This window comes from Triticum dicoccoides, chromosome 5A (assembly GCF_002162155.2).
Source record: "Triticum dicoccoides isolate Atlit2015 ecotype Zavitan chromosome 5A, WEW_v2.0, whole genome shotgun sequence".
Lineage (NCBI taxonomy): Eukaryota > Viridiplantae > Streptophyta > Magnoliopsida > Poales > Poaceae > Triticum > Triticum dicoccoides.
In genome coordinates, this window is record NC_041388.1 from 555,044,156 (window position 1) to 555,059,531 (window position 15,376).

At 43.6% G+C, this 15,376-nt stretch overlaps 2 long non-coding RNA genes across 3 annotated transcripts; one reads left to right on the forward strand and one right to left on the reverse strand.

Moving 5' to 3' along the window:
• The first annotated feature begins 10,939 nt into the window (after positions 1 to 10,939).
• On the forward strand, positions 10,940 to 12,909 carry LOC119302773. The gene is made up of 3 exons (XR_005147737.1): positions 10,940 to 11,061; positions 11,181 to 11,314; positions 12,383 to 12,909. It is a non-coding gene; the product is annotated as an uncharacterized LOC119302773 (long non-coding RNA).
• On the reverse strand, positions 11,061 to 14,881 carry LOC119302771. Of its 2 annotated transcripts, XR_005147735.1 has the most exons (6): positions 14,708 to 14,881; positions 14,335 to 14,630; positions 13,778 to 14,254; positions 13,552 to 13,698; positions 12,937 to 13,054; positions 11,061 to 11,293 (listed from the first exon to the last, which is right to left on the reverse strand). It is a non-coding gene; the product is annotated as an uncharacterized LOC119302771 (long non-coding RNA). The 2 variants fall into 2 exon arrangements; XR_005147736.1 differs by lacking the exon at positions 13,778 to 14,254.
• Positions 14,882 to 15,376: the final 495 nt, after the last annotated feature.

Genomic DNA, 15,376 nt, shown 5'->3' on the forward strand with positions numbered 1-15,376 from the left:
TAGATGATTTTAGTAGTAGTAGAAGTTAATTTAGGGTTCATAGATAATGATTTTTAGAAGTAGTGGATAGATGTTAATTAGTAGTAGATGTATAATTAGCAGTAGTACATGTTAATTAGTAGTAGATGTAGTAGTTAGATGTTAATTAGTAGTAGTAGATGTGCTAGTTTCTTCCTATTTATAGTAAGTTTATATTTAGTAAGAATTAGTTGAATTAATAGAACTAGTTTAGTTTTAGTTGAACTAGTTAAGTTTTAGTTGAACTAGTATAGTAAGTAAATTAATAACTAGTTGAACTACTTCATTTTTAGAAAGAACTAGTTTTTTTCTTTTTATACTAATTTTATATTTAGTAAGAACTATTTGAATTAATATAACTAGTTGAACATGCCATATTTGGTGTTATTCTTTAGTTTAAGCAATTTTTTCATGTTTTGGTTACACCTCCGAGTGGCCTATGTTTTGCCGGAGTGTTGATTAATTTCCGTTCCGGTAAATCTCAGACGCTCGATATGTCTTTTTTTAGCAAAGGTCATGCCGGATTTTTCCGTGAATTCTGGCATGACTTGTGCTAGAATATGTGGGAAATATCGAGTGGCCTGAATTTTCTTTGAAAAATAATGATCTAATTTAGGTTTTTAGTACATATATTTAATTGTACAAGTTTAATTTTTGAATTATGAACGTAGGAAATGTTGTACTCGGACGACGACAGTCTCCCGGGGGAGTGCAGCTGGTGCCACGACGATCGAGGTATGTGCGACAGGTTCATTGAGCTGGACGAAGATCGGCGCTTCAGCATTAAGCTCGAGGAGACCTTCGATGTTGAAATGGTACGCAACAACGACAAGTGTTTTTTTCGTAATTAAGCATGACTTCAACTATTTTAACGTCTAATTTTCATGTTTTACAATTCGACTAGCTTATCCCATGCCATGCAAGACGCTATGTCTTGGAGAGGATGGGTTTTGAAGACCATGGAAATTTTTAAACAAAGAAAATACACCTAAGGACCCATGATGATATCGATTTTGAAGTAAATATGTATAATTCTGAGAGCGTAACCCATTTTGGTTGTTAAAATTAGGAAGCACTTTGCAAAATGTATGGTTTTTTTGAGGGTATAATTGTCACCATGGATCTTGGTCATCCTGACATCAAGCAAGACAATATGGACATTTGGGTCCTTGTTGATATGCTTCCGATTCTACCGCAATGTGAGTTTCTCAAACATAGTTATTAACTAATTTATATTGTTTATTTCAAAATAGTTGACAGCTTATTTCCATTGACAGCTTATTTTGAATCTTCAAAGAATGTGCAGAAGATGGTAGACAAAACCCACTACACTGATGGCTCTGAATTAACTTATAAGGAGAAAAATCATCTGATTGCTTATTGTACTTCTTTTGAGAATTACAATACCTATTATCAAACTCCTCCAAATTATGGTGAATACGTGCCACTAGTGCACGTGTTGAACCACGATAACTTCTATGGAGATACCCTGGTAAGATATTTTACTATTATGACATCCGTGCATCTTTTCCATACTTCTAAAACTAGTACATCATTGCTAACTATGAAGTTATTACTATATTTTTCAACAGAAAATCCCGATGGATTATGTGCCTCATCTGATGTATTACAATGGTCGCCTTGAAGTTCTGAACCTACAGCCAGGTCATCCTACGGATCTCACCTGTGCATATCGAATTTCTGAGACCGGTGAACACATGCTAATCAAAGAGTGGAAAAAAATGTTTGCACATTCGTAAGGAGGTTCTTGGAAGCAACATTAAGAGAAAGTCAAGAATTGGAGACAGGATAATCCGCATTCTCCATAATGGAGAGCGAGGGGCTATCTTGTTTTTTGCTCTTTTACCTTAGAGAATATAGTAGGTCCCAAGAGAATGTAGTAGGTCCTATGAGATACAATATGTTTATTATGTGATACAATATGTTAGAGTTGAAGATGTCAGGAGTACTTGTGATTACGACTAGTGACCAATGATATGATGATTATGATGATGATAAGTTGTTAATGATATGATGATGATGATATTTATTATATCATTGGGTGAAAGAACCATGGATTAGTTTCAAGTGGATGTCCGTCCACTTGAAACTAGTCCACACGGTTCTTTCACCCCGTGATGTAATAACTCATTATGATGTAAAAACAATTTGTAAATTCCTGTTGTATGAAAATTTGTGTAAAGGTGTATGAATACAACATGAAATAAAAATAAAATAAAATACGAAATAATAGTAGCAGCACGGGCAAAGAGAAGCGCTACTACTAATTACCAGCAGCGCTCCACTTGGAACTCGCTGCTACTAAGTCGATTTAGCCGTAGCGTGGGTGGAGGCACGCTACTGCTATTCGTTAGCTGTAGCGCCTTATCAGTAGTGCACCACCCCGCGCTACTGATAGGTCTAAAACCCGTGCTGCTGCTAGCCTTTTCCCTAGTAGTGTCAATGCAACCGGAAGCAGTTGCGTCATAATCACGTTGCAGTCATGAGACTTTAAGTTCTGAAACTTTTTCTCTGACATATTTATTATTCCCTTTATATTCGACGAGAAGCCAGTCGTGACCTTCATACTGAGCAGGCATTCAAAGAAGATTTCTTTCTTTTCTTTCGTAAGAGCGTAGCTGGCAGGACCTTTATACTGCTTCGGAGGCATGCCGTCTTTTTCGTGCAAACGTTGCAGGTCCTCCCGTGCCTCAGGTGTATCTTTTGTCTTCCCATACACGCCCAAGAAGCCTAGCAGGTTCACGCAAAGGTTCTTCGTCACGTGCATCACGTCGATTGAGGAGCAGACCTCTAGGTCTTTCCAGTAGGGTAGGTCCCAAAATATAGATTTCTTCTTCCACATGGGTGCGTGTCCCACAGCGTCATTTGGAACAGCTAGTCCACCGAGACCCTTTCCAAAGATTACGTAGTGTAAATCATTGACCATAGCAAGCACGTGATCACCGGTGCGCATGGCGGGCTTCTTCTGGTGATCTACCTCGCCTTTGAAATGCTTGCCTTTCTTTCGACATTGATGGTTGGTCGGAAGAAATCGACGATGGCCCAGGTACACATTCTTCCTGCATTTGTCCAGGTATATACTTTCAGTGTCATCTAAACAGTGCGTGCATGTGTGGTATCCTTTGTTTGTCTGTCCTGAAAGTTTACTAAGAGCGGGCCAATCGTTGATGGTCACGAACTCCTCCTGTCTGTGCTCATCCCACGTACGTACACCATTTCCATTCCACAGCTGTAAAAATTCTTCAACTAATGGCCTTAGGTACACATCAATTTCGTTGCCGGGTTGCTTAGGGCCTTGGATGAGAACTGGCATCATAATGAACTTCCGCTTCATGCACATCCAAGGAGGAAGGTTATACATACATAGAGTCACGGGCCAGGTGCTGTGATTGCTGCTCTGCTCTCCGAAAGGATTAATGCCATCCACGCTTAAAGCAAACCATACATTCCTTGGGTCCTTTGCAAACTCATCCCAGTACTTTCTCTCGATTTTTCTCCACTGCGACCCATCAGCGGGTGATCTCAACTTCCCATCTTTCTTTCGGTTTTCACTGTGCCATCGCATCAACTTGGCATGCTCTTCGTTTCTGAACAGACGTTTCAACCGTGGTATTATAGGAGCATACCACAACACCTTCGCAGGAACCCTCTTCCTGGGGGGCTCGCCGTCAACATCACCAGGGTCATCTCGTCTGATCTTATACCGCAATGCACCGCATACCGGGCATGCGTTCAGATCCTTGTATGCACCGCGGTAGAGGATGCAGTCATTAGGGCATGCATGTATCTTCTCCACCTCCAATCCTAGAGGGCATACGACCTTCTTTGCTGCGTATGTACTGTCGGGCAATTCGTTATCCTTTGGAAGCTTCTTCTTCAATATTTTTAGTAGCTTCTCAAATCCTTTGTCAGCCACAACATTCTCTGCCTTCCACTGCAGCAATTCCAGTACGGTACCGAGCTTTCTGTTGCCATCTTCGCAATTGGGGTATAACCCTTTTTTGTGATCCTCTAACATGCGATCGAACTTCAGCTTCTCCTTTTGACTTTCGCATTGCGTCCTTGCATCGACAATGACCCGGCGGAGATCATCATCATCAGGCACATCGTTTGGTTCCTCTTGATCTTCAGCAGCTTCACCCGTTGCAGCATCATTGGGCACATCGTCTGGTTCCTCTTGATCTTCACTAGCTCCCCCCGTTGCAGCATCACTGTATTCAGGGGGCACATAGTTGTCATCGTACTCTTCTTCTTCGCCGTCTTCCATCATAACCCCTACTTCTCCGTGCCTCGTCCAAACATTATAGTATGGCATGAAACCCTTGTAAAGCAGGTGGGAGTGAAGGATTTTTCGGTTAGAGTAAGACCTTGTATTCCCACATTCAGTGCATGGACAACACATAAAACCATTCTGCTTGTTTGCCTCAGCCGCATCGAGAAACTCATGCACGCCCTTAATGTACTCGCGGGTGTGTCTGTCATCGTACATCCATTGCCGGTTCATCTGTGTGCATTATATATAATTAAGTGTCCAAATTAATAGAAGTTCATCATCACATTAAAACCAAAGTGCATACATAGTTCTCATATAACAACATATAGCTCTCCAGAGCATCTAATTAGTTAAACCATACATTGAAACTATGTAAAACATTTCAATGCGAAAACAAATGCGATCATAATCGCAACCAAGGTAACAATTGATCCAACATCATAATGATACCAAGCCTCGGTATGAATGACATATTTTCTAATCTTTCTAATCTTCAAGCGCATTGCATCCATTTTGATCTTGTGATCATCGACGACATCCGCAACATGCAACTCCAATATCATCTTCTCCTCCTCAATTTTTTCATTTTTTCCTTCAATAAATTGTTTTCTTCTTCAACTAAATTTAACCTCTCGACAATAGGGTCGGTTGGCATTTCCGATTCACATACATCCTACATAAATAAAATCTATGTCACGTTGTTCGGCATAATTTTCATAAATAATAAATGAACCAATAGTTATAAAGATAATATATATACCACATCCGAATCATAGACAGGACGAGGGCCGACGGGGGCGGATACCAAAACCATCGCATTATATAAGATGCAATAATAAAAGTAAGAAAATAATACAACTATCTATGTAAACATACAAGTAAGAATATTTTTCCTTTCAGAAAGAAGATAAGAACAAGAGGCTCACCACGATGGTGCCGGCGATGAGCTCGGCACGGTTGATCGACGGCGGTGAAGACGGGGACGGGGCGTGACGGACCGCTAAACCTAGACAAATATTATGAAAAATGGAGCTTGGAGGTCGAGCTTGGAGAGGAGAAAGCTTAAGTAGTGTGGCTCGGGCATTCCATCGAACACCTTGTGTGCATAGGAGGTGAGCTAGAGCACCACCAAGGCCTCTCCCTCTGGGCCAGAGAAAAACAGAGCACTGTGGTGTTCTGCTCGCGAGCAAGGGGTATATATAGGCACCTCATTGGTCCCGGTTGGTGACATGAACCGGGACTAAAGGGGAGCCTTTGGTCCCGGTTCAAGCCACCAACCGGGACCAATGGTGATAGGCCAGGAGCGAGGTCCATTGGTCCTGGTTCATCCCACCAACCGGGACCCAAAGGTCCAGATGAACCGGGACCAATGGTCCACGTGGCCCGGCCGGCCCCCTGGGCTCATGAACCGGGACCAATGCCCCCATTGGTCCCGGTTCTGGACTGAACCGGGACTAATGGGCTGACCCGACCTGGACCAAAGCCCTGTTTTTACTAGTGAGTAGCTGCTTCCACCTCCTGAGCCTAAGCCAGAGGTGTTACCTGTGCAGTTTTCTCGTCACGGCATGATAGCAACACATGGATGGCGATGTAGAGCAGCACGTCCACGAGGAGCACGACCACATACCCGAACGTCTCCCACCTCCGGGCGCAACCTGAGGCGTACGCGAAGAGGAGGCCAACAAGGGCCAGCAGGATGGAGGACTGCGCCACCCGGAGCAGCTCGTCGGACTTGCTTGGAGGACTTGTTGTGGCTCCTCTAACATCCTGGAGCTGCTCCTTCCGCTTCCGGGCCAACATATACAGCGGCTCGTCCAGCTGTAGCAGGAAGATGACGACGATGGACGCTAGGAAGGAGACGGAGTTGCTGTAGAAGAATAGACTGTAGCGGCGGTTGTTGCTATCTTGCAGGACGGGACGGGGTCGCCGGCGGCATGCCCGTCGATGCTTCTGCTGTCCGTGTCCGGCCAGACACCTCCGGGTGGGATGAGGCCGGCTTGGTACGTGACGCTCGCCACCAGGATGCTCACCACCATCAGGTACTTGCGCGTGGTGTATCTAGCCGTTTCTTTGTCGTCCTCCTCGTCTGCTTCCTGTTCCTGGGGCTGCGGCTCCTCGCCGGAATCTTCTGTCTCATCTCCTCCTTCCTGGGACTGGGGCTCCTCGTCGTCAATGTCTCCTCCTCCTTCCTGGAGCTGGGGCTCATCCTTGTCTATGTCTTCTCCTCCTTCATGTGGCTGAGGCTGCGGCTGCGGCTGCGGCTGCTCGTTGCTTCGGCGGCAGAAGAATATCGTGCATCTACTGAGAAACTTGAGTGCCAGGAGCAGCAGGACGATGAAAACCAACACTCCGGCGACCAGTGCGATAAGAATGAGAGACGTCCGCTGGTGGCGTACGCGCCGATGAGGCCGAACCTGCGTTTTGATTTTCGGCCGAAAAAAATGAATTTCGGCCGAATTTCGGCCGTCTCGCTAGGGCCCGATATATGGGCCTATCGGCCGAATAATTTGGCCCAGTTTAAATTTTTTTTGCCCGGCCCAGCTTCGAGAGCCTTCCAGTTAGGCTTCCGCTGAGACAAAACCACGAACCCACGCTACCTAACCCTAAATCGCTCTTTCCCTGTCCGTCCTCCTGTGTGCGGCTCCTCGCCCTCCTCGACATCTCCGGCCAAGGCGCTCACTTCTCCGGCCCTCCTCCACATCTCCTCGCCTCCACCCCATCCACTTCCTGTCGAAGACTGCGGCAACGGAGCTCGGCGGCTGCGGCCCTTCTCCAAGACTGCAGCATGGTGCTCGGCGGCTGCGGCAACGGAGCTGATGGAGCGCGAGCCGACCAGTTCAACGGAGGCAGTAGCACAGGGCAGCGGCAGCAGCATGGAGGGCGTCCGCTTGACTGGAAAGGTACAAATGTTCTTGATGCAGTTTCAGTACGTGTATGCAGTTTCAGTTCTTGAGCAATTTCAAATCGATGTTGCTTTATTTCTTGGTTATAATCCGTGTCTGCTTGTGCTGCTTTAGATTTAGGAGAGGTCCCTGGTAAATGGCTCGGCAAATGCATATATCATACGGTGTTAAAAAAAGTGAGTCTTGATGAGTTGAACGTACAACAGTGAGATTATTAATCTGAAATATACATGCATCTGGTAGTCACCAAGGAGTCTCACAATGTTTTGGTTTGGTATATAATCTGAAACACACATGCATCTGGTATTCACTAAGGATGCTCACGATCTGGTACTATTTATTTTGGTCCAACAAAAAAGTGGGTTACAAACGTTATTCTGAACATCCTAAAATATATAATCGTTCCATAGATCAGGGGTGTGTGCTTGTTTTTGAGCTGTTGAGATGATGCTTGTGTGCAATATTAAAGTTTTTTTCATCACCTCCAACCACTCGCTTGTATGTTTGCAGAAGCATCTCATGTTTGAATTGATCATTTATTTAGATCTACAGTACGTCCAATAATAATTCAGTTGTGTTGTGTATTTAACTAAGTAGATGTTGACCGATAGTTAATTTCAATGTTCAGCGGTACCATTAAGTGGTGGTTCTAGAACTAAGCTTCGCAGTATCTTTCTCAAGAATAGATTATTATTTTTGACTTGTCTTTTTGGCAAACTAGAGCATCAGATTGTATTTAAATTACTTATTCCTTAGTATCTAAACTAGAGCATTAAGCTGTACTGTTTTTGTTCCTCATTCATGTGAGGATACCCAAGTAAGCAAGGGTTGCTTCTCTAGTTACCTACTCTTCATAACTGACCGTTGTTCTTTTGTCATGTGATTTTGAAGAGAATGTATTTGTTGATAGTGAGAGTGAGGATAATGATGGGGTGAGTGAGGATGGGGAAGATGCTCCATCCATGCATGATCAGCAAGAGGCGCAAATGCAAGTGGAAAAAGAGACACAAATTCAAGTGGAAAAGGACGCACCTCCAAGAGATGGCAATTTGGAGACCCGTAGATCTGTACGGCTTGTCAAGAAGAAGACCAAGGGCGTCAACAGCCTATACTCTGTTGCTTAGAAATCTGTTGGCAAGTCTCTTCTTTCTAGTGTTTTATGATTCATGATAATTGCTTAGAAAATTTTAGTTACTTGGAGCTGCTAGTTTCTTAGATGTATACACTTTCTATCCATGCCTAGCCTTCGTTGTCATGTTAAGCAATGTATTTATGTTATCCTGAAATGTTACCACTTGACTATTGTTGCACTAGACACCTCCATGTTAGTCCATTTTATTTCATTATGCACAAAGTGGAAGAAGAAAATTCTGATGTTGAACTACATCCATCCTGATTTTCCTTTTGTATGACAATTGACAAATGGCTAGTCCAAGCCAACAGTGGGCTGTTTGTGTCTATGTTGTTTTCTTTGTATCCTTAGAGTTTTGTTGTGCTCGAGTAAAAACTGTAAACTAGAATTCATCATTCTAGTATATGGAGGCATTTAACCTTTGCTCCTGAAGCTTTTTGGTGAATAAAAAACTATATTGCTGTAGTAGATTTGTTATTTGATTCATGAGCATGTATAAATTTGACTATTGTTCTACTAGCCACTTGTCCTGTTAGTCCATTTTATTTTTAATGCACAAAGTGGCAGAAGATAATTCCGATGCAGAACTACCTCCATCCTGACCCTTCCTCTGTTTTCTCTAAACCATAAATGGCACTTGAAGAATAACTAAGGATATCAAGAAGCTTTTGGATGTAGGCAAGCTTAAAGCTGCTGTTTCAATGTCATACTTTGATAGTTGCCTTTTGGAGCTGTTGTTTCTATGTGTAATACTTTAAGTCTGTTGGCTGTACCGGACTATTTAAACTCTGAACTATGCTGTGATGGTTGAACTGATGTTGGACTGTTCAGAGTTATGTTGGAGGCCACTTTATAACTAATGTGTGCCTGTTATGTTGGACAGATGCAGTTTTATTAATCCCTAGAGCTTATTTGCTGAAATTTACATGATCAAACCTGATGGTTGTTGCGCTGCTATATTTGTGGCCTATTTTATTTCAAATCTTGTTTGAATTTCGGCCAAATTTTGGCCAAATTTTCAAATTTTGATTTTGAAATTTCGTTCGAGATTTTGCCGAAAAATTTAAAATTCCCGAAATTCGGCCATTTCGGCCAAGGACGAAAAAAACACAAACCGAAAATCAAAACACAGGGCCGAACAAGGCTGACACAGCGCATGTTGGAGTTAAACACGACGTGTAGTCCGTGTTGGCTTCAAAGTCATCACCTAGTAGGACTAGCCTGAGGGGAGAGAGAGGGGTGTGCGGGCTGGGCTCCTAAGCTATCGCCTAAGCTATCGCCTCTTTGGTTCAGGGAAAATAAAACCGTGCGGGCTGGGCTCCTGACTCCTAAGCTATCGCCTCTTTGGTTCAGGGAAAATAAAACCGTGACGGATGAAAATAAACCACAGGAAAAAGAGAAGGAGGAAAATCGGTGGGGGGTGGATCGAGTGAGGCCTGGAGGGGCGGACAAACGAACGAATGACGTACGAACTCGTCCTTTAGGACCACAACAGGCGTAGGTGACAATAAACTCGTGATTGCCACAACAGGTGACCTCGTGTGATCTCCCAATGATCTGTCATTGTGCTGTGCTTGATGGGGAGCGCTTGATCCCGGGGTGTCCTTGAATGACCAAGCCTGTAACAAATAGTACGTACTTAAATAACAACCTCAATATGACGGATATATTTGAGGAGATTATCCTGTTTCTTTGGCAATGATATACTCTACGATAATTGGTGATTCTTGTCCATACCTTGTGTCTGCTGTTTTAGGAAGTAAATCAGGCCGATATTGCTTTTTTGCGGGGTTGTTAGGACGTGATTGCTTCCATATCTTCTGCCTGCTGTTCTAGGATGTAATCACTGCCAAATATTTTTTCTCGGGTTTTTTTGAGTTTGTTTCCTTTTATCGCTACATGGACGGACGAAGGGGAGGCGAACGAAACAAATGAAACAAATCGGATTTGATTTGATTATAGGAAAAGCGTGGAAGTATATATTGATCTGATTAGGAAAGCGTGGATTTTTTCTCCCTGGGATGATGCCTACCGTTTTTCAGTGGAGATAAAAAAAAATCAGATTTGATTAGGAAAGCGTGGGTTTTTTCTCCTTGGTTTGATGTGTACCGGTTTTTCAGCGGAGATAAAAAATCGATGGGGATGGGATCTGGTGGAGGTATCGATCGAGGGAGGGTGGGGGGTGAGCGAACGAACGAAACAACGTACGGACTCCTCCATTAGGAGTAGAGATCTCTACTCCTAATGAAGGTGTCCGTACGTCATTCGTTCGTTCGTTCGCACGCAACCCTCGCATCGATCGACCTCCCCCACCAATTTTCCTCCAAATAAAACGTTTGACTCCACCTCTTCTGCATGGAAAAAAGGGAGGAAATCACCTATGTTTTTGGTTTCCTTTCACGGTCTCCATCCTATCCAGACCCGCCCTCACCCTCGAACCTCTCCAAACCACCTCCACCCAGATCTCCACAACCCCCTGATCCTCTCCTAAACCACTCCGGCGAGCCCTCCCCTGGCCACCTCGACGCTGTGAGATTCGGGGGCAGCGGAATCGAGAGGTTATCACGGAGTGCAGGTCGTTGTGTGACTGCATGGTGATGCCCGGCTGAAGCATCGAGATGGAGGACACGGCCGCCGCTGTGTTGTGCTTTACTGGTGTGCCCGTGCGCCTGCTCACTAGGCGCCACGACGGGTTGGGTCTCATCGCTGCCATGGTCCTCCTCCAGCGCTCCTCTTCATCCTGTTCAGCAGCCATGGAGGCGCTGATGTACGCCAGGTCTAGAAACCATTGGACTGTGTTCTGACGGTCTATGCCTTTTGTGTCATTGTGCAGGAGTTGAACTACTGCCGCGGGAGGCTGCACGTCATGCTAAGCAATCTTCCTGAGCAAGCAATTGAGGCTACACCAGCTAAGGATCCGGTGGAAGCCGATTCATCTCTGCTGATCTGAGAAAGAATAATGGGAAGGTAAGTCTGTAAGCATCGAAATTTTCTATACTTTCTATGACGATGCAATCTACCTTCTACATGTAAATAGAATATCGCATATCGGTAATAATATCTTTGTAGTGCAGTTTTGCATAATGTGGAAGCTTGTACTAATTGCCTGCTTACCGTGACACCAACATATGTGCTTTCTCCGCTTTGCATTTCTGTTATTGTGATGAATTCTAATTTAACAGGACACGCATGTCCGCATAGGATACAACTAGCTGCATGGCATGAGATTATTCAACACGTTGAGTAATCTGGAATGGTAACATTTTTGGTTAAATGGGATGCTCTTGAGATTATTTCTCATGCCAACATGGCATGCCCGAGTGAAAAATGTGCCACCGTTGGACAGGGCCGTGCCTTGTTAGAGGAGGTTTCTGGTTGGATAAATGAGAAGGCATGATGCCTGTTTGGGCTTAGATGACTCCTAACATTGCAGGTATTATAGAGGGAACTTGATCTACATCTATTGAGTAATTAGCAGTCACATGTCTTCTGTGTTTTTACTTGTTATGGTGTCAACTGATGAAGTTCTAACATTTTTTTTATCATTGACTACTTTTCAAAAACTTAGTTTTCTCACTGTATTGATCTCAGTAGTTTGGTTCTCCGGTCATACATTACATTGTTCTACATATCTTCCCTGGATTATTTGGCTTGGGCATCAACTGGGACAGGGTGGGACATCATGGTGGGATTAGGCATGTAAATTCTGGTTTTAGTTTTACTTTCATGTTGGTAAGACAGACAAAAACTGTGAGTGACTGATTTGTATCTTGAAATGCATCCTATGATGAATCATCATGAAGTGTCGATGTATATTGAACTTTCTAAAATGATGGGACTTCAACCCTCAAACTCATAATCCACCCTCCCTACCCCTCCCTGAATTACCATCCCCTCCAGCCAAACAACACCACCATTTCTAATTTGATATTCTGTTCGCTGTATTAAACATGAGTCATGTTCATATTGCACTGTCAAGATCAGATATGTAGTGCACAATTGATGATAATTTTTTTAAATTCTTGACGTTGCTAGCCCACACCGACGAACTCTGCTATTCGGACTCTGATCCCTAGGCGCCGGACACATACCCACAACCACGGCCAGACCGTCAGTGAGTGCCTCACATTAGATGCTGATCCACTCCACCTCCGGTTATCATAAACCAACCTATCCGAGGTATACCATATTACCACTCTAAAATTCAACCACTTTTTTAGTCACAAATTGAACAAATTTTGTTATAAAAAATTAATTGGACCAATGATGAAGTGATTGGATTTTAACCTATGCAATCGTGGTAGATTTTCAAAGATGAAGACTTCTTAGATTTTATTGAAATATTTTATGGGAATTTTTGCAGGATTTTTAGCAGACATCTATTTTCATAGGTTTATTTGTAGTGAGTCAAGATGAAGACTAGCGAATTAGAAAGTTTATTTGTGGCGAGTACATATTTTGGAGTGGTTAATTAGAAAGTTTAGCACAAAAGACTCTGTGTTATGTGTCTCCGGAATTTACTTTACATTTTGGAAGTAATGAATTAAGGACCGAACTATTTTTTTTGGTGTGTCTGTTTGAAAGATTACCTGTGTTGTTATTTATCATAATCGATTTCCTCATTAGAATCTTCATGGGTTTGAGTCTCCTCATTCTCACTGTCTACAGAGCCATCTAGAACAACCTGTACCCTCGCTGCATAAGTAGCTTCAGAAAAAAAAACATGGTTATGCAACAAAAGCAATGCAAATTAGCATATTCAGTTAGCACGAACATCTGTAGGATAACAAGCGATAGTTCAGCTCTGACGGCTAGGGCCACAATAACTACACTAAGCCCCTAGGCATGTCCATGATAAAGTAGATTCCATATAACAGAGTCTAACACTAACTATTACCATTAACAAATAACATGTATCAAGGATTTTCAGTTCAAGATATGGATTTTAAAGAACAAATCAATAATCTTTTGCTGAAATGTTGGTACTTACAGTAACAAACTAACCAACAGTACACCCCAAATTCAGCAGAGAACTTAAATTTCAGTTTTCGCTCAAAAGACAACTAGAGATTGCCGTAAATTTTGAAGTAAATGCAAGCATAATCCATGTGATGTGCATATGCAATACACAAGACAAACTGCATTTGCACACTGACAAGGCACAAATAATCTCAGGAGCTGCCAAGGATCTTTTATATTCTTACCTGAGCAATGGAGCAGCCCTCTCTCTGTACAAACTGTTCTCTCGATTAAAACAATTGGTTGAGCAGTTGCACAGTTGTTGATGGGGACAAACATCACTGTTGTGTATATTGCTCCAATGACCATTCTAAGAGTATTGGCATCCACCCCTGCATCAAGGCACAAAAAATTCAGATGCTGGTACATTGTAATCAAGGAGTAAAAGATAAAGATAAGTACAGTAATTACATAATGGTGCCAATCTTCCAAAGGATGGAGCCAAGCAGCAAGGCTGTGAACAAAGTGAAGGAAAATCTCACAAGGTTGTAATCTGGGTTGTGCCAATAGGTCAACCAATGCTTCCAGAGGCAGGATTTGAACTGCCCTATAATGGATTGCGAGTACTCTGGATCGAGGCGGCTCCCCGAATCTAATTCTAGAGAAGAAACCCATCAATTAAAGTCATCTACAAACTGAAAATTACTGTATGATAGTGCAAGCAGATCTCGGTTTTAAAATGGAAAAATACACTTCTCAGTTTTACAAACTGAAAATTATGACAGTACAAACTGAAAATACACCAACGCTGACCGTGCCTCCCCCAACCTTGTACATGCATACACGACGGTCCATTTTCAGCAGTCATATGACTTTGCGTACTGTACATAAAAATCTGTACAAACTGCGCCAGAATAAAAGTTTCTGAAGAAGGAACTCCAAAGATTTCTGCAGTTTCAGATTTCTACAGTTTTATCATCTCTGAAGATAAGTTGCAGCAAGCAAGCAAATAGGGAGGAGGGTGATACCTTCCGTGCTTGGCATAGCGTCTGTGGCACTATGGTGGGAGGGGAGCAACGGTGGAAGAAGCAGAGCTGGACGAGCGGTGGTCTTCCGTCCAACCAACCAACAGAGTAGAGGGAGGGGAAGAGAGAGGAGGGCCCCTCCATGACGAGCTCCAGGCCTTCCATGGCGGACCTCCATGTCGATATCCCTGTCAGTGGAGAAGATCAGACCGTACGTAGTTGCTCCTGTCGGTGAACCTTCCAAGGCGTTGTCCTGCTCCTGCTCATGGTGGCCCTTCCATGGCATCGTTCTGGTGCTTCTTCAGAGAGGGAGAAGAGACGAGAGTGAGTGAATCCAGATGAGCAGGAGCGAGGGAGCTAGGAAGGGATGACATACCGCACGGCGTTGGAGTGGAGGAAGGCCGTTGCAGATCGAGCCGAAGCACTCGAAATCAGCCACCGGAGAATAAAAATGAGATCTTGGAACCGACGACGGAGGCAATGGAGAGGCACCGGCGACGCGGGCAAGGGAGAGGCACCGGCAACACGAGCTAGGGAGAGGCGCCGGCGACGCAGGCGAGACAGAGAGTGGGTGAGTGAGCGAGAGAGTGGATGAGGTGGGAGGGTACTTTAGGAAAAAAGCAAAAACAATTGTACGTGGCGAACTTTGTACTAGAAACTCCTAACCACAAATATATATATGTAACTAGCAAGATGCCCATGCGTTGCACGGAACATCAAGATGCATTTGTATGAATAGCTTATCTTATAAGAGAAAAGGATGAACGAGGAAAAGACTTATTTGCAAATGTGAGAGGGGTGTGGGTATCTTTTTGCAAAATTGCCATAGTTTCCTTCCTAGCCGTTAGATATAAATCAGACGGCCTATATTGCAAGATGGCAGGCACACCATCATCACCAACTTTGTTTTTTATAAGAAGTTAGCAAGATGCCCGTGCTTTGCACAGAACATCAAGATGCATTTGTATGAGTAGTTTATCTTGTGGGAGAAGAGAATGAATGAGGGAAGGCCTTATTTGTAAATGTGGAGAGGGGTGTGGGTATC